General features: G+C 33.6%; 1 protein-coding gene across 2 annotated transcripts in view; it reads left to right on the top strand.

Annotated features, from left to right (window-relative positions):
• Window positions 1-1,258: 1,258 nt before the first annotated feature.
• Window positions 1,259-20,724, top strand: part of LOC110374861 (uncharacterized) — a 33,931-nt gene continuing 14,465 nt past the window's right edge. The window contains exon 1 of one of the 2 annotated variants that reach the window (XM_021332760.3): window positions 1,259-1,496. The gene's annotated coding sequence lies outside the window, so the exon portion shown is untranslated. The remainder of the gene's footprint in view (window positions 1,497-20,724) is intronic. The other variant, XM_021332759.3, reaches the window with a different exon arrangement.

Raw genomic sequence — 20,724 nt, 5'->3', positions numbered from 1 at the left:
TTTTTATGAATGATTGATGAATCGATCATCAATCAATGAATCATCTTAACATCCAAACTTACAAAATAACTAGAATTTACCTGCTGCTATTTGAATGCTACCTATACCTTTAGGAAACAGAAAGATTCCTAAAATCCATAACGTTTATCAATGGTGCGTACTTAGATATTTTCAACTGTCCCGTCAGAGTTATCTGACAGGCTCCTTCAGACGGAGTAACGGGTTTATCTTCTCTTCAGATAAAGGCATCCAACATGATTCATATGACACGATATCAATGCAGCCATTGTTGCAAAACTTTAATAATTCCCAAAGTGGCGCAACGGCCCTTTTCTCTTACAACGTGAGATGAATTCTAAGACTTATTTCGATTGAGATTCTGTTCAGCCAGGAGCGATGTGGGTGTCTAAACGATAGCCTTTATAGAATTCCAAGTAACCACTATAAATTGAAAATGTATATTTATTGGTATGCACTTAAACGTGATATAACTGGCATACTGTGTACCTACCTACCTACATGGTATGCTGTGGGAACAAGGTGTATGAAATAATTTTGATTCAACATTAGGCAGAGATTATACCTAATTAAAGATTAATGAGCAATGTTAGGATCTACACTAATGATTTTGCATAAGCCATGGGTATGTAGGTGCCTACCTATCAAACTATAAGATCTCAGCAGCATGCGCTATTGCGACCTGCATTGCGATATATCTTCCGTAGTTACTCGTGAATGTCTAAGATACATTATTATTTAACTACTAGGCTTACAAGGACATAAAAAATCCTTACCATTTTTATATAAATACCCATATCAATCTATCGTACAGGTGCATGTTATTTTAGGTTTTCTCATTTCTGCAACATTGCTCATAAATCTGTTACAGGTGCCAATAAGATGGGTTTAATGGGTAGGTAGTCAGTTATTTGTTAGTATTTTTTTGTAATTCAGCTTATTCCGTCCAATATAATATTTTAGAATGCTGTAAAAAAAATCTGTTCAAAAGAAGGTAGGTAATTTAATATTTTGAGGCGAAGAGTGTTGTAGGGCAAATAATTGGTTAACCTTTACTTAAAGAAGTTGACTCTTACACAAGATTATAAACAATAAAATAAATTAATTAAAAAAAACAAAGCCACCCTTCGCAAACAAATCAAATAATCATACGCATAGTTACGCAACTATCTGTAAAAGTAAATAATTGTAACAAAGTTTGTTCGCGGCTCACAGGTATATGTCTCGGCCGGATTGTATATGGCCGGTGGAAAAATAAATTAGTCTATGGAAAGTGTTGTTGTTGGACGCACGCTACTCCGCAGGCGCGTGGCGCGAAAATTGATTAACATTCGTAATTCCGATGCGAATATTTCGCGGGTGCCTGTTTTTTTATTTAAATTGCAGTGTTGTTGAGTGTTAACAAAGAATATTATTCGGAATTTTAGTGAGCTCCTTGGATTTATGTGTAGTGTTAATTTGATGATAATCACATACAGGTAAATATTTTTTGGTAATTTTGCACATCTAGTACTTAATTTCATAAAATATTTTAATTTATACATGGAATCGTAGTAATTTGTTTAGGAAACCGTCACGCGCTGGCGTCGAAAGTTTTTAAATTGACTCGTTAACAATCCTCATTGTTATTACCTACCTAGTTTAATTATAACATGAGATGAGATAGCTGAAGATAATATGTACCTACTATAATTATTTCGTTGTTTTACAAGTTTATGAAAAATAACCCATTCGTTGCGAGATAGAGAGATAAAAATAATGTAAAAAGATGAAATGGCTAACGCATTTGTACGGGTTCCATTTTCAAAATTCAAATAAAGAAAGCGTATAATATTTTTTCACAAGACTAGGTCATTATAATTTCTTGAAACCAATTTATTTCTTGGCCTTCACAATAGTTTTTTTTTTTCTGATAGTAAATGCATTCATAGAAATAGCTTAGGGTTTTCCTTTTCAGCCATTGACGTAGGCACGGAAATTCATTGCGGAGTTTAATTACTGAAATAGTAGAGCATTAGAATAAAACCAGTTCCTATTACTATCTTTATGTTTCGGATAATATTATAAATGTTATTCTTTTGAATTCAATCAAAATTTTATTCGATCACCTTCCGAGTGGAAGCAATTCCTCTTTAGATATATTTTTGGCCAATAGACAATGTAAATCACAAGCGTTTTTTTTGTAAATCGTGGCTATCTCAGTCAGTATTATTATGCTAGACTAGATTATTTTTATCACCGCGTAAATACAATACATAATGATTGCTTTAAAGATTAGATACAATTCCGAATAATTTTGATAAATACTCGTATTATTTGGATTGGAATGTCGTATTTTTTGGCAGTATTTATTTATTTATTTACAGACCTATTAATGAATTTTTCTCATACGAAAATCATAGGTCTTACTGATTGGATAGTAAATCAGTATCTATCAATTTATAGTGCGGTTTAGAAAATGCAGGTAATTCATAGTCGTATCTAATAATTATAGACGGTTAACCGATGTCATAAGGATAATTATTTAATTGTAATAAATCTACTAAAAAACATAGTTAGGTACTATCGTTACTTACCTGTTTATCCGATTATATTTTACATTGTGCCTATTTGTTACATTTAAATGAGTTCCGTGGAATTACAAATTAATCGCGCCTACTATCAATATAATTTTTCCTCTTTTAATAAAGGACAGCTTCAAAACTAACATAGTGAACAATCTGATTATAACTAACAATCTAAAAAAATACATAAGGAAAAATTAATCTACATAAACGCATTTTTATAAGAAACTAGCTTTCCACCCGCGGTTTCACACGCGTCCCGAGATACCTAACTGCTTCCAGTAGCTGACATGATGACGGTATGATGATGATGGTGACAAAAACTATCCTATATCCTTCTCGGTCTAAGCTATCTCCCCTCTAATTTTCAGCTTAAACGGTTCAGCCATTCTTTAGTTATAAAATGTGCAACTAACACGTCACTAAGCTAAAGGTTCTAAAAAAAAGATCTTTTTGAGACGGGAAATCTTCAGCGGTAAGTTCTAGCTGAAACTCCCTCTTCCTGCATGAATGCAAGTTATCTACATATCTGATTTGCTAATAGTAGGTAGATATTATAAGTGCGCCAGCTTATTTATCACTATATGTATTTTAATTCACAACCGATGAACCCGATACCTATATGAAATTTTTTTTCCTGGAGCCTATAAATTAAAATTAATTGAGTAAAGCGACCTATTTAAAGTATAAAGTATAATTTTACACATTTTTCATCCATTTTCCTTAGAGGTATTTTTCTAATATTTACCTATTATTTAATTAGTGGAATACCTCTATAACTAAATTATAGGTAAATACTTATTGTTGGTGAAATACCTCTATGAGCAAATTAATGTTGAGATTGTCCATGTTTGGGGAGTGGGGTGGGTTATAGTTACTAGTTTTCGATTGCGAAGTGTTTCTCATAGAGCGTCTGCTTATCTAACCTCCCCTACCTCACCTGAGCAATCCCTTACGGCCGTTCCAAATATTCTATCTATCTGTTGTTTTGTTCACTAGAGATAGGAATTGGACATTACATAGATATTTTTAGACATTTGATAACATATTGAGAACGGCCGTTTGTAGGCAAAACTGGTTGCCAATTTAAAATTACAGCCGGGACCCACAAAAACCCTAAACCAATATTATTTGTAAACCGCACAAAATGCGTAAACGTCTAGCAATAAACTTTATCTTGGATTTCTTATCACGAACATATGAATTAGTTGTTTGTTAGTTTCTTTACTAGGTAACGCCAACTCTTGAGTTCTTGGAAAAACAAATAAGGCAGGTTCACGTCACATGTGAAAAGGAAAATATTATTGATGACTGAAATAAGTTCAGCGATTATTAACTGGCTTCTATAAACAAGAAATAGATCGTTTTGCTTACGGATTTTTCACATAGGCTATTTCACATAAGTCTCAAAGAATTGTCAACAAACTCGAGTGACAATCGACTTTTGTTTATGATGATGTGATGTCTTCCTTGCCTATTGGTCACGGTGGCTATTCTCACATTAGCTAATCGTGCAGGATATCGTAGTGCACAAGATTTTGCGCAGACACAGATGCATTCACTATTCCTTCACTCTCAGAGCCCGATGGGACGGCAGTCCGACACGACCAGAAAAAGATCAGGCGCAGGACCCATATTTACGTGCTAAAATCGACGCTTTGTTTATAGGAACTAAGTTAACTACACGGCTCTAGTGTCATAGTTATCCTCACTTCACTATCTGGGGTTAATTGCCGCAAATGTGGATGTCATAAACTGTGCTTAATCACAACTTTGTCGCATCGAATTTATGCTTAGCAGTCTTTAAAAGAAGGTGTTTAAACAAAAGTAAATAGTTATCATGCCTACCACTCATAAAATGTCCAAGATTAGAATCGATGCAGTTCTTGACCTCGAAGTTCAAAGAAAAAGCCCCAAAGGTGTGGTAATGAATGACTAAGACAATTTAAGGCAATGCTTTCACAGAAATTGTTGTGACCACTCACTCAACGAATGCAGTCTTTGTACGTGTGCTGACAAATACAGTATTGCTCATAGGAAATGTTAGTACATATTCTAAGTACATACTTACTAGGTATATCATGTACCTAAATTCGTGCAGGAAGTTTTAGTGTTAGTAATAACGGGATGGGCAATTGATATTGCTATTCTTATCTATCGTCCTAGGAATCTATTCCGTTCCACATTACAAAATCTGAATGACGGTGTCTTGTTGTATCTTATCTGTAAGAACGTTTGAATCCTTAGCACAGTTTTCTTTGAATAAGTTTGCTGATCTGAAGCCAGCATTTGACATGTTGATTCTGAAACCTTTATGTTTATTTTTTCTTCGAACTGTCTATTAATTGTATCTAAAGAGATTGGTTTAAGCATTGCAACAACAAACAACTTGTGAGCTGTGTTTGTCAGCCTGTTTACCTTTGTAAAAGTAAGCCTCTATTATATGCAAAGTAGGCCCGCCCCTAAATTATACTGCAGATGCAAGTTAGCCTTCATCACTTGATGCTGGGACAGTTATTTGTACCTATAGGTACACTTGAACTCTAATAACCTCGAATAGGTACCTACTTATAGGAAAAAGACTTACCCAAAACTTCCTTCTACTAACCGTTTAAGATTTAAATAAAGCAGCATTTTATAAGTAATCATGCCTATTTGAATATGAATGCTTTGCACGGGGTCTTGGGTTCGATTCCTTACCGTTATTCACAAGCAGTCTGGAGTTGGGAAGTTGGTGATTGATACACACTTGCTTCGGAGACCACGTTGGTAAATGTCGGTCCTGCACCTAATCTCTCTCCGGTCGCGTAGGTTTGTGGTTCCATTAGAGAGTAAGAGGATAGAGAGTCACGTATTTTTGTGTCTTTGCAAATCCTTGTGCACTATGCTCTGCGCAGACAATCGGTCTGGCCGACATCATTATTACTCTTCAGATATGATAACTATGATTAGAGTGGCTAACCGAACAAACGATTTGTATACATCGATAAATAACTGCTTCAATATGTATGAGGACATTCCCATACACAAGTACAGATCTCAGTAAATACTTAACTAATGCCTTGACGATCACTTAAAGCACTTTACTTAGAACATTTATCAGTAGGCATTTAGATAATGTTAGGATTATCTCATTAGGGTTAGGTGCTCTGCACATAAGAATGCAAATATAATGGAACATTTATGTTAAACAGTATTGTTTTCGAACAAATAGAAATGAAATCGGAAGGATATGGCTAAGTGTCGATTCATTATTCAAATAAGCTCTTTCCAAGTTATCTAAAGATTTCTTAATGCGAATTTTAATAATCTATCTGTTGTTTTGCTTTATTGCTTACCAGATATAGAATTTTGACATAAGCCCCATACAAATAAATAATTCGTATATAACTGGTTTGAAAAAATGTATTTGGTTTTTATGTCACTTTTCGATTTTTATATAATGTTATTGTTAACTAAATGGTCTCCGCATGGAATGGAATGGATTACTAAAAGTGAGGAAACACATGGCATGGTTGTGTTTGTATATTTTTATGTATGAAGTTGTGTAATTCTTGTTGAAATTCCCAATAAAATAAATAAATACGAGTAATTAATATCAAATTCCTATAGATCCATAGATACGTTATTGAAACCCGCCGTGAGTGAGTAAAATACAATATCACCTCTGTTCTTATTATCCCGTATATCACTGACCAAATAACACTAAAGTTGAAATATTAACGTAAATCAATTAAATTATGTTACCCATGCCAAATACATTATAATGGCTTTTCACGCTTCGTTTGAAACTGCCTTGGTACCTATAATCGTAAAACCGTTTCACATTATGTATATTGAATTGCTCGCTGACAAAGTGTACCTGTTTTCAGTTAACTAGCGTATCGTTTAGTTAGTAATATCAATGAGCGTGGTTTATCTCCTTTGACTGCATTAAACTAGGTTTAACTGTTGTTGACAATTGAGTATAGTCAGTGCAGTGAAGACTTATAGCAAGTAAAAGGTACTTTATTTTTATTTACATAGTTATTTATTTACATACATTTGTTTTACAGTTTTTGAGCAGGCAAATTATATGGTAATTTTCATTGATATAATTTATAAATGAAGGTACATTTTTGAATGGGTGCAACAGTAGGTATCTAGTATGATAAGAAACAGGGATGCTCGGAAAAGGAAGACAAGACCCCAACGAATTTTCATAAATATAATAATTCCAAAAGAGTTGAATCACTAAATCTAACCACAATATAAGAAGATTTTGAATTGAGAGATGTACCTCAAGATAGTTACCTCATCTTCACTTAAACAATACCTACCATAATAATATTGGTTGTTTTCATTCTATTGTAGGTCTCATACGAATTGTTTTATTGTCCCCTACAGCACTCACGAATGAATGAATGTCATTATGGCAGTCACAAACATGTTTACTTTTTTTCACTTAATCTAATCATAAAAGCATCAATGCATGGCTTAAAAGAGTATGACGCATAAGAATATAAACAAATTGGCATTTATTATTATCTTGATTGAGCCTTTCAATCAATTGTGTGGGAATTCCCTTGTTTCGTCAACTGTGAGAGAATGGTGCAGTATACATTATGTTCTTAATAAAGTAATGTGAGGTTGCTTCTGTCCATAATCTTATTGAAAACGGAATTGAAGTCACCGTCCACAATCAATCTGCAATTTTAATCAGGTAGGCATCAAGTAACTTAGTCTTCGCGCATAATGCAGACTAAAAAGTCGGCCGACTATTAGCCCGGTGGGTGGTAATTTTTTTTTTAAATCTCGTGATTTAAATCAAAATTTTTAGTCAAAGTAAAACTAAAGTAATCTTTATTGTGTTGATTGTGTTGGTTACAGGTGTTAGGTATAATGATATATAGTACAACAATCAGCCTGTTTGGGCATACAATGATTAAGGCCCATTTTTATTTGTTACAAAATTATATAAATTACAAAGTAATTACTTATTTTCTAAAAAATCCTTAATTGTAATAGTTGGTCTGATCTCGGACAAATACGTGATCGTTGTTACTTGGGTACTTCCATTCTATTATGAGCCCAAACCAACTATCGGCCGACTAAAAGTTTGTAGTATGCGCGTACTCTTTCTGAGATCGTCTTTGTTTTATACATATGTTATAAGCTTTGTTGATCGATATATGCTTCTATTCTAAGTTCTATACATTGAATTTATGTGCTTTGTTTTATAAATGTGCGTAGGATGGTACATACAGTATTTTTTTTGTTTTTGAGCTTTATGTCTCATATAATTTTTATTACAAGCAATCAATGATGCGTTGATATTTTTATGTTTATGCCAAGATTGACTTGTCTGTCATTAATATTTATAAGCGTATGTTTTAGTTGATATGGCAGATTGCTAATAAATGGCCTAGGGCTCTATCATAACGTGTTTGGCTATCACTATCCAAGTGTGGGAGAAAGGTAGCAATTAGCCATATTATAGAATTTATCAAAAGAACCGACAGAAATGTTGCTGATAAGATTATTATGCCTCTGTTACAGTAATTCTAGTTCAATCTAATTCAATATTTAATTGCACTTCATAAGTTTCATGAAGTTAGTTAGTCTATTTTCTTTAGTTAGTTATCTATTTTCTTTCTTAATAATATTCCAGCCCATTCAATAATTCTGAATATTCAGGTATAGTTTTAACACTTTCTCTGTGTCTACTATTGATTAGTTCCTAGGATAGCCACCACCAACTTTGTAGCTGTAAACATTCCATTAGATTCGCGGAAGGAACTGGTAAACACATCTTTATCAGAAGCATATCTTAGCTACTACTCTGGTTGGGCACGTTTCACTCATTAGAGCACCAACGAGGTCGCATAACGCTGTTTAAAAAGTTTATGTACGTGTGTTAAGATATGGCAATACTATTCGCTGATACAGAGTTTGTTGTCTATGCTAATATAATAAAGAGAAAATATGTTTTTATTTGTACGTTGTTTTGCACGCATGAAACTACTGAACCGATTTGAAACATTCTTTCACTGATGGAAAGCTACACTCTTCCCGAATAACATTATTTAGGTTATATTTTATACCGGTAAGTAGTACCCACGGGTCGCAGGTGAAACCGCGGGAAAACGGCTAGTTTGTCATAATTCATTAAAGTTTTCTTTTTTGTATCTATCACGTATTTTTTTATTTCTGTTTATATTGCCGTGTGTTCTTTTATAGGCAATTTAGAACGTGAATAGGTACATCTATGTCCTTAGTTTTATGGTTTATGTTTCTGCATTATTCAGTTTTCAATGATACCTACTACGATGTAGTATGAAGTCTTTATAAAGTTTTACATTTCAGATATTGTTCATATTCTTTGAACTAATGGTGCAAAAGTTAGAGGGGAAAATTAACATTATCTAAAAATGATTTTAGTAAACTCGATACGAGTAGGTATCACACGTTAGAGTTGGAAGGATGACAAAACACTCCCCAGATAGACGGATTGTCGTGGAGAAAATGTAGAGGAACCCTAAAAAGGACTTTCTATTGACTGATAACAATGAAAACATTTGAAGAACGAATTATTTACTAGGTAATCAAGATTGTAATAAATTATAAGACGTCAGGAAGGTATATATTTTACGGCAATACCGCGATTCATTTTAACTTGTATGCCAATGTCCGTATAGTCGGCGTGTGCGCATAATTAACTATTTTACGATCTTACTGTGTTTTGAGCCAAACTATTTAGCTGAAAATTTACGAGACATATTAAATGTTAATTAGAATTATTAATATCAAGATTCGGCATGTGTTAGACCGTGAATTTCTATTACATTGTAAATTGATTTCAGTTATTGATTTTTCAATATTTTCATTGAAGAAGTGAATATCTATCCCACCCAAAACAAAAATGTGAAAGACTGCCAAGTTCGATAATATGGGAATGCTTCGGCTATAAAAGAAGTGAGATCTGAATAAGTACCAAGTTCCATACACATACCTCAGTTAAAAATAGTTACTTTTTAATGATGTTACTTGGCAAGTTTTCATACACCTTGTTATAAACCTACTAAACGCAATGAATCAAGTATTTAATTTTCTATTAAAACTTGCCAAGTAATCATCATTAAAAAGTAACTATTTTTAACTGAGGTATGTGTATGGAACTTGGTACTTATTCAGATCTCACTTCTTTATAGCCGAAGCATTCCCATATTATCGAACTTGGCAGTCTTTCACATTTTGTTTTGGGTGGGATTTCATTTATTTTGTAAGGTTGTTTATTTTATTTTTTCTTATGATGAAGTTAGTTAAAGAAATGTCTCATTTATACTATCTTTTAGATTTTTAATATGCACTATGTTTCTTACAAAGAAATGGACTAGATTAACTATGACTAGATTTACCAACTGACTGACATGACATGTTATCATATATTATGTTCGTGGATCAAAGTTACACATTCGTTATTTTCGAAAGTGATTCACACTTGGCCGTTTTCAGATTTTTACTTTACTTTGACTAAATACAAACCTTTGTACCATTCGAAGATATATTATATAAATATAGATAAATTTAGTTCGTTTTAGTTCCTTAGGGGTATAAATTTACACCGGGTATAAAACACCTTCATTATTTTGAAACCGACTCACACTTGGCCATTTTCAGATTTTTCCCTTTACCTTGACATAAAGACCTACCTCCATGCCAAATTTCAAGTCAATACGACCATTGGAAGTGGTCTAGGTTTTTGATGAGTGAGTCAGTGAATCAGTGAATAAGTGAATCAGTCAGTGAGTGTATAGTAAAAATAGCGATTTTCTGACGTCAATATCTCAAGACCTACAATAGGTATATTAATGAAATTTTGTATTTTAGATAAGTGAGGGGGTCTCAACAGATACTAGAAATTTGATATGCGTAAATAAAATAGATTTTGAGTTACAGGGGGGTCGAATTTGGCCCGAAATGGTTCGTGTAATATAACCCACGGCCGGTGTGTCGCCTTTTTTGCTCGAACTTGGCGGACACACTGCCGTGTGTCTAGATCTAAAGATATTCACTTGAGTCTTGAGTGGTCTTATGATATTTGGGGTTTAATTTCATGAGAACCAATAATACTTCAGGCGCCTCACTATATGTAGATATATTTCGCTGCGAAAGATTATTGTTATACTTACTTTTGAAGTCTCACTTATTTGTTTTTGTTTTTGTGTGAGGTTAAAATAATCTATTTATACTAAGTAGCTCTATACCAGTTGTGCAAAGAGATTGCCATTTTTTTAAAGAAACCCGTGACAATACCTACATAATATATTATTATCTATAAACAATGATGTAATGTCTAGAGTCTAGACTGAAGACGGAATCGGCGGTGCTTTAATTACAAATACCAAGCCGGCATTAATTAGAATTACAATTATCGATAAGGGATGTTATTGCTTAAACGTTTTAAAATGGTTCCCGGGGAATGTGTAATTATGATTTTTAAGTGTTTAAGTCGTTATCTTTAATAGGGACCGGGGCCAAACAGCTGCTTAGAAAGTTCAAGGTTTTTGTATGATAAAAAGATATGAGGAGAATTGCCCTTCCCTTTCAGCAACAATCATGGTGAAAAAGAAAAAAACTACTTATGTATCAATGTAAAATGTTGTTATAGGCCCTCGAACAGTTAAAAACGTATGCATAATTTCACAAAATGACGTAATATGTTCTTTACACTTACTAATTGTTAATTAAACTATGCTCGTAATAGCTATAGATATAGACTATCTTTACTTTTGATACAGTTATGTCTATACAAATATTTACTGTATTTAACACCCATTTACCCATGATAACAATGGCGCATGCGACTATGAATCAGTCAGAAAAGTTCTCACAAACAAAACTGATTATTACAATGCTAACACACTTCACATTCTTAAAATTACTGGATTCTTCTGAGCATTGTTTTATTATGCTCTATTCTATTTTCGCGTAAATGCATCGCGTGTTCAGACACTAAAACCACCCCCGCTTTTGTTGGGTATCATTAAATTTGGCCACGTCAACGCGGGTATAAAATATGAAGAATTCCCTGGCATACGTAGTTCAAGTGGTCTTCGTTACAATATATTTTCTGAGAATTCTACGGTTGTATTGTAGATTGGGTCTGCTTCCTGTAAAACTATTAAGTAGGTATCGCGAGGTAGTGGTTCAATTCGCCTACCTTGAAGAGCTTGTTGGAGCATTTTCATAATAATATATCTTACCTAAGCGTTAGAGAGAACTATTCTATTTTTATCACAAAATTTTACACGAGATAATGAAACCAAAGTCACCATCGTATAAACCCAGCAAAATAATAAAGCTGTACATAACACCGTCTTGCACAATATTGTTCAAACTATAAACAGACATCAAAGTTAGTTCATTTGTTTGTAAATAATTTGTCTCAGCACAATCTTATGTTTCCGCCAGTAACTACAGCTTCCGGTGGCGTTTATGACAGTGACGTCATTTTACACGAATTATGACGTCGGTGAATACCTATAGATAAATCATAATACGAGCTAATGTTTGGGTAGAGATGAAGGTAAATGCAGAAGGTTAACTTCAAATAAAATCAGTCACCACTAGTTACTTAATAAGTTATAATTTAAGGAAACTAAAAACTACATAAGTAAATATGCTTAGGATGAAACGCGTTCTTATATACCTACCCTGTATTTGTTACTTGTCTTTAAATAATTAGATTCATATACTTACGTATAGTAACCCACTTACCTATACACTTACATTACAGTGAGGTATTTTTTCTATAAAAAATACGTCCAAATAATTCTGTAAGAATTATCTAACCTTTTGGATGTATCTTTGGCGCAGTCAGTCAGATTTTAGTGTCGCATAGTTTACGCTCCACATATGGACCGAAGAGCAAGCTCTGTCTTACGATTATTTACGTGTTTTATTGCTACTCTGATGCTTACGTTCTTTACGTCTATCGTTACTTATGATGACGGCAGAAAACAAGATATTATCACCACGTGATTTCTATAGATAGCTGTATCGGTTTCCGTAAATTCAATGTTATATACCCTTGGTAGTATAAGATACTTCTTACAAAGAAGAGGATGATTCTTGCACAAACTCAAGGGAAACGAAAATTGTAAAGGAACTTTAGCAAATTATTTTGGACAAATTAATTAGGATTTTGTTGAGGGTTGATGCTCTTAAAATTGTGGATATATTGACATCCGACATAACCCGTTAGTTGTGTAAATACATACTGATTTATTTATCAGTTACATTAACTACTACTACAACCTACATGAAACGATATCGCGTCATTTGTCTCGTGTCTTTCTATTCTTATAGTTTATCAATTCTAGGATTTTTTAAGCTTATCAATATTTATCTTACTCTTTTTTATCAAGGTGTGACTTGTAGAATTTTATCAGTAGCCGCGTGAAGTCTGGATGCCAGTGCGGTTAGTGCCTTAGCAAATTACAAATTCTTAGGTTTACCTAGAAAAATACCGTTCACATCGAATCGAAGAAATATAAATCAATTGTTATATGAAAACGGCGAAAAGTTCATCATTAAAAATTAATTACGATACTTTCTCATGATCATATATTTTACATTAAGACAGAACTTCAGACCGTTATATATTTTAAGACAACCTACCTGAAGTGTAAAGATGATAGTACCTAAGATAAAGATAAGAATAACATAGTAACCATCGTTTAATGGAGCAAAGTTATAATTACAAAAGACTATAATAATTACATAGGAAGTGTTACAAAAAGTGCAGTAGTTTCAAGTGTGTCTATAGTTTTTATAGGAGGCGATAAAGACGAGGTGGAAGTACCTCGAAGTACCTCTCACAGGCACTTGTCCTGACCTGACCTTTGCCCGACTCGTCTTTGTATTAGGGTTGTCGAAAATATTCAGGCTATTAACTGATTCGCAGACGTAGAACATTTAAAGGAGTCTAACATAAAGAAGACGCAGCTACCGTAAAATCACCGTTTTGTATTTTTATTTGTTAATAATAACTGTTTAGTGTTTATGTTTCACCAAAAGTATTTTAACAACTTCCAAAGGAAACACTTAAACAGGGAAATTGAAAATTGCACTAAATTCCGGAGTACCTGTAAATTAATTTGTGAATTACATCAGATAAGCCGATGTACATTTTTTTTGTATCACGCTTAACAAACAAGAACAAAAAACTGACAGCGCACTTAATAATAAAACTTCTTAATAGGCATGCTTGAACTCACAATGTGAAGCATTTATAATCACGATTCAAAGTTGACAACCCTATACGTTCATTACACTCACGGTCACATAATCGTAGCAAGATTTTTTACCACGATCAACGAAGCATTGTCGAGTCGCTCCAACCATCAGTTGTTCGTTGCTAAAGGAATAACTAGCAGTTTCATTTGCATCAACCAATTATGCAGGCTTACGCTTGTTTCTATTGCATGCTATCAATGTTTTATGACCATAACGAATAATTTTATGAAATCGAAAGTTATTGTTTATTCAGGTAAAATGAACATTTTATTGTGGTTTGTTCGTGTGACGATTTTTTGCAATTAATTTAACTGTTGAAAATCTTCGTGATAGAATTTGGTATATTTACCTTTCAATTTTTCAAGAGTTATTCTGTTAAATTCAGCACGATTTTAATAGATTTTAATTATACCATTCAAAGTATATAAGTAGCAGTGTATAGAAGTAGTCTACGGTCGTCAACATAGCCCAGCTGAAAGTGCTACCATGGTTTTACCAAAGAAACAAAAAATACCAGAAACTTTGTTTATAGAACTTACTAATAACATTATTTTAACAACGTAGGCGGTATTCACAGACTTGTTTGATTTATATCTCCAGTTTCTTCAGTACAAAAACTACGATCAATTAATTAGTCGGATGCGACAGTTTTTTGCACCCGCAGTGTGCAGTCATGCGCCTAGATGCTCAGTCTTCGGTCGCAGTAATGTGCACTTTCCTTCTGTAAAACATACGTTTTTCTTGTCAACTTTCAGCGCGTTGGATAACTTTATACGTGATTAAAAGATAATATGAACGAAAATAATATGAATCATATGATATTGTAGGCTTCCTATTAATAAAATTTCGTTCATCAATGGAACAAGGAAGCAGCCTGCCTCTCGTGATCGGGTTCGATTCCAGATCAAATGTAACTTTATTATTTTATTTTAAACTTACGAGTGTATTTTGGACACCAATAAGAGTGAGGGTGAAGGAAGTTTGTCTGAAATCGCCAATAGTTCTCGAACAAGCGGTTTGCTCAACGCTCATTCTCTGTATGATACAAGATCTGTGCCCTGTAGTAGGACAATAGAAAGGTTGACTATGATGACGGCATAACGCGTCCTGAATAGGAGTTCAAAAAACAATATTATGATTATTTGATATAAAGCCCCATTATACAAACAAAACATATCCATTCAACTGATCTAAACCAATATACCTAGAGGTAGAGAAACCTTTGAACTGTCGTTTATATCGTAAAGATCAATGATTTAAACAATTGCGTCTTAAGTGGCGTTTGATGCAATGTTAACACCCGTGCGATTTGATGATACAGACAAGTAATTATTATCCTATCAGGTGATAGCATGATAATGGGGTTGTTGATCATTTGTTAATTAGTTAAGAAAGTATCGTGCTTTGTGTTGCAATTGTACCAAGTGATAAAGGGTTAACGTTTCCCTTGAAATCCAATTAAAAAAAGATGTATGTCTTCCATTTTCAGAAATTGTACTGATCTTGATTTTTATTGCCGTTTCCGTTGAATTTCTGCTAAACAGACGTTGTTTTATGGAGTGTGGTATATGGTCATAAATCATCATTAATCGTTGTTTTTGGAAAACAAAAAGTTTTGGTCATAAAATGAAGGTTAAAATATGCAAGTACACTAAATATAAAGTTCAAGGTCACTTATTAAAGTGTTCCTAAGCCAGACTTAAATCTAGGAGCGGACATTTACAGGCAAATGTGATGATTATATCTACCAAATTAGACCTTCGCGTGCTCAAAGATATTACAGGAAGGTACTAGTTTATGATTTACATAACTAATAAAACTATTATAACGCTAGCTTTAAAGATAATGACATAAAATTAATTAAAAATGTTATGTAGCGCCCCGTTATGGTTCAATTATAGCGTAAGTGTGGTTCAAAATGTTTCTCATGAGAACTTGAAATAATGCCTCTGGCTTTGAGCTTTCTCTTGAGAATAATTTATGGAGATGGAATAGTATGGAGAGATTAAATCATAACATCAAAAACATAAAATCATAATATTATGTTGTCAAGGCGGATTGGCAGTTCTTTGCTGCTTTATTTAATTTCGGTCAGTTTAGAAAAAACTTTATTTAATTCATCATCATCATCCTCCGAGCCTTTTTCCCAACTATGTTAGGGTCGGCTTCCAGTCTAACCGGATTTAGCTGAGTAGGTACCTACCAGTGATTTTACCGTTTAGAAAAAACTTTATTTAATAATTCTATTATATAATATTTTAATCTAATTGGATAACTTTGCGTTCAACAATTCTTATAGATGACATCATTATTACCATTTTACCCAGCGACACCACTCAATCAAACCGATCTCATTACGGAAGACCATAATAGAGTAGAATACAATAATATTTTTTATTACCGCATTACCGTTGTGTTTAAAACTCTTTTAATGCTAATAGTAAATAGCGTGCGCACAATACCACGTATTTCACAGGGAAGTGAATTTTCCGTGAGAAGCCGAGGCATTATGGTTTGTGTGATCGTACCAGTGCGCCTTCCTCGGTAATTAAGTGAAAGGAGGTATGTCGTTATTGTCTACTGTCGAACAAAGTGCCCGTAATCGCCTTATCTTTGGTAATAAGTCGCGATATGTCTTTACTTTTTCATTGTTAATTGGAGATCTCATCGGTACAAAGCAGTTGATTCACATGGAATTCTCGTGTGCTATGAAGTGAGGAAAAAAGTTTTTATTGTTTTCAGACTGGTTCCGATTGCATTTTGTAAATAACGACCGTGTTTAAATACTCGGTAGCAAATTAAATTGAATGATTTATTTCTCACGCCATTGATGGGAAGTTCAAAAACGTCGATCATTAATTGTTTCCTTAACATTTACAGCCGGATCAAAAGAATCCCTAATGAAATAAACAAACAATGGAATCCTAAAGACATTTGGAATGTACCAGAGTTAAAAATAGGGCTCTTTGCGGCACACCAGAGACTGTTCAGCTTAACGACCCAATTACTTTCGGACACCTTGAACGAATTCATTTGATTCGCTTTGATATTGGAAAACAACTGAAAAACATCCCACCAATGTCATCCCGTGTGCCAAATAGCCAGTTGATTTTGGCTCAATTAAATATTTAGCATGACTGTCCTTGATTGCGAAGGTAGGTAAATATTTATGGGAGCTCATTCCCGGGATTTCATTAACAGACACCAATGGTCTACGATGCCGTGTTAAAAGATTTATACGATTAGTGACGTTCGAGTATTAAATGTAAAGCCAGAATTAAAATATACGAGATTTTTTCGAACCACTTAACAAGTATATGAAACCAAAGCCATTTATCACAAACACCATGTGCTATGACGGAGCACCTTTTTATCTCAGGTACATTCACAACAAAATGAACAGGAAACAGGAAAGGCGTGAAACTGAAATTTTCATTATCACAGTCTTTTTGACGGCTGAAAATTCATGTTCTTATGCTGTACTCATTTATGATTTATTTATTTTTTCCTTCTTTCGCTTGTTTTGATAACTATGATTCATAAGATTTTTGCCCGATATGAGTACATATGTCATTTGTTTGTAATAGTGATAAAATATTTATTTTGAGTTTCATAAATCATAATACAGTGCTGACGTAAACAGTTTACGTACTGGTTTGCACGTCTTTATAAAATCTTCACTTTATATAGCTCAATTATCTCCTTTTAATTTACTATTGTTAGTACATTAGTAGAATGATATAATTGAACCATCACATGTCGGATTTTTTACCGAGTTACTGATAATGATGTATTAATGCAATTGTTACGTATTTGTCAAATGATTGTGATGTTAATTACAATTCCTATTACACATAGTAGTTAATTTGAAACGAAGTAATATTTTTGCATATACCTAGGAAATGAAATAAAAGTTTAGTTTATCAAATTGATAGAACTACAAAATGTTGTTATGATGAAGTGGTTGTATTACCATAGTCTGTATCTATTCCCGCTGTGACGTAGCCAATACTTATTCAGCGTAAATACGCCATAAAAGTGTGGATCTAGTGAGCAATGCATTGCACCCAATGCGTATAGAAAATAGTGCAGCAAACCAACTCTGCTAGACAGTTAGAATAGCATAGTGTACAAAGCCAGGTGTAGTATGTAAGGAATAAACTTATATTTATTTTACGGTTTGTGGTATCTAGAAAAAATCATATATCCATTATGTAGGTACGCATTTGTATACCTATATTTTATCTCGGGTAAAAATTTAGAGAGTACAATCCATCACCTGTTCTTAGCTTAAGTACATTATGTACTCATGATCCACTTTACCTTATTTTTGATAGTGAATTTATCTTTGATAGCGCTATTTACCAGAGTTGATACTAAAAACAAAATTCCTATATAATTTTTTTATATTCTTGAAACTTTATTTATAACAAAATAGCTTGATGTAGCTGAATACCCAATCGGGCTAACACCACGTGCCCTAATCCTTATAGTATTGTTATAACTATGGAACTTCTTAAAATGCTTATTTCTGTTTTTTAGCTACATCCAATAAGTACTCCTAAGTACATTTCATAGGCTCGCCCTCACTCAATTGCTATTAGTTCGTTTGTTTGTCACATTTGTTACTGTAATTGACTGGCCGATATTGATCTGTGTTGTGTTTTACGAATGAACACCGTTTGAATGGGACGCAACCTTTGCAGTTGTACTGGTTATCTTTATTAATGTTTTCTTAAATTGCTTTTTTGGTAATAATAGAACAATAACACCTTACGTATGAGAATTTCCTCAAAAATTACACCTATTGTTTTATTCTAATTTATAAGGGCACAATTTGGAACATTAGTGAGGACTTGTGAAAATAACAGACCTATATAGATAGTGATACATACCCTATGTTAATGAAAATTTGGTTATCAACCAGTCACGGGTTGAAGGCGTGAAAACTATGACGATTCAATGTAACTGTATTTCTTGTTATTTATAAATATTCGGCTTCGAAAAGATACGTACTGTAACAATAGCACACCTATTTTGGTATGTGTCATAGCAGGCGAGCCTATTGCATAAGTCTAGGTTCGTATATCATATGACATGTTCAACACATTGTAAGACAAATTAAATCTACCACAATTAGTTTACCACATTATGTCCATTAGGTAGGTTTTTTGAAGAAAACCTTAAGTTATTGCTATATTGTAGATACAATTAAGACGTTTTTAACAAATACACAGTTTCTTCAACTGTGACATTCAATTTATACAAGTTCCGCAAGCGTAAGGTTTTGTCATCTCATTGTTATTCAGATCAAAGGAAGTCCTTGTCCGAAAGTGTATCGTCTCTGAATGTCTATTAGTCACTAGAAATGTTACCTATTGATTTATCAGCCTACGGGCCTCGTCATTTTGAGTTTGTCAACAATAAACAGACTTGGCTTCTTCTTGGTTGCTCTCAAAACCTGAAAGTGTAAAATAAAAACTGTATTATAAAAATATGGAAATATATTAAGCGCGTGTAACACAATTTTCACAGAAGATATAATGGATTCAACCAAAATTTTTCACGCACTGTTCGCTAACAAGAAATGTGTACGATTCGGCGGCAGTTCATAGCTAGCATGTGTTCACCCACAAAGGGTCCCATATCGCAGACCTTTAAGAAATGTTCGCACACAATTTATTATTGCTTGCTATCTTACAGCGAATAGACCAGATGAAACTATTGCGGAACTGTAAGAACTTTTTTGCAGGATTGTTTTGATAAAAAGAGATAAAATAACAAATTCCCTCTGTTTCCAAATTATAGCAATGTTGTAGTATATTAACGTTAATTATTGTTGTAATGTGCGTAATTTAGTGGTAGATCATAATTAATCTACTAGGTAGATTCATGTCACGTATACGCTAGAACATGTATGCAGTTGATTTGAATTAATTAATTTGCATCATTGCCTGAGTGCACATGCAACGCATATTAATCACGTTTATGGTGAAAATAAATGGCCATTTACGTAGTTAATGATAATTTGTATGTAAATAAAACTGAAAGTAGAATTGTAGCGCCAGCTTTCAAGCAGAGAGAAAAGAAAAAATCGTAGGTATTTACTGGAAGACTTGTCGGTGTTTTTATATCAGCAGGATTGATCCTAACAAGCTATCTTCTGGAAATACCCATTGACTCTTCAGTTATAAGATCCTTTGGCGGATCTATTTATTAAAAAACATTGACTTTGAATCTGGCTACGGGGACTAACTGTGTTGGTTAACTTTAGGGCCGTTTTGTGACGTTAAAAAATAACAATTTCACACACCGTCTACCGGGTAATTAATTAAATGGCGCGGTGCCAGACCGTTAATTACGTACATTTAGTTACTACGTATATATTTGATACATGCACGTATGCGTAGGACAGTACAAACACATTCTAATACCTCTAAATCAACAAGATTCCATTCGAAATACCCAAAGGGATTAGTCAACAATACCTTGATTACTCACAATCGCATTAAACTCTAAACAATTATGACAGTTTCTGGAAATGTGTTTATAGCAAATACTTTCATCTCAAACATAGATGCTGGTTGTGACGTCATCCCAGGTAAATAGTTCTCGAGGTGAACTGACTCACGGTAGACACTGATAAGGCACGCTACGATGCTCTTATCATTTGCACATTGTACAGATCTCATGTTTTTATACTCGTCTTATTTTTTATTTGTTGTAGATAAAGTTGTCGGATGTTTTTCTCATATTGATGAGTTTAAACCTTTATTTTTAGAAGCCGTAGTTTTAGTAAAATTTCAGAAGAATTGTGGATAGTCATCCATCCATCCATCAGCAACGCATACATTGCACACTA

Source organism: Helicoverpa armigera, chromosome 9 (assembly GCF_030705265.1).
Source record: "Helicoverpa armigera isolate CAAS_96S chromosome 9, ASM3070526v1, whole genome shotgun sequence".
Classification (NCBI taxonomy): Eukaryota; Metazoa; Arthropoda; class Insecta; order Lepidoptera; family Noctuidae; genus Helicoverpa; species Helicoverpa armigera.
The sequence above is the reverse complement of the archived record's forward strand: the minus strand, read 5'-3'. Positions and strand labels throughout refer to the sequence as shown.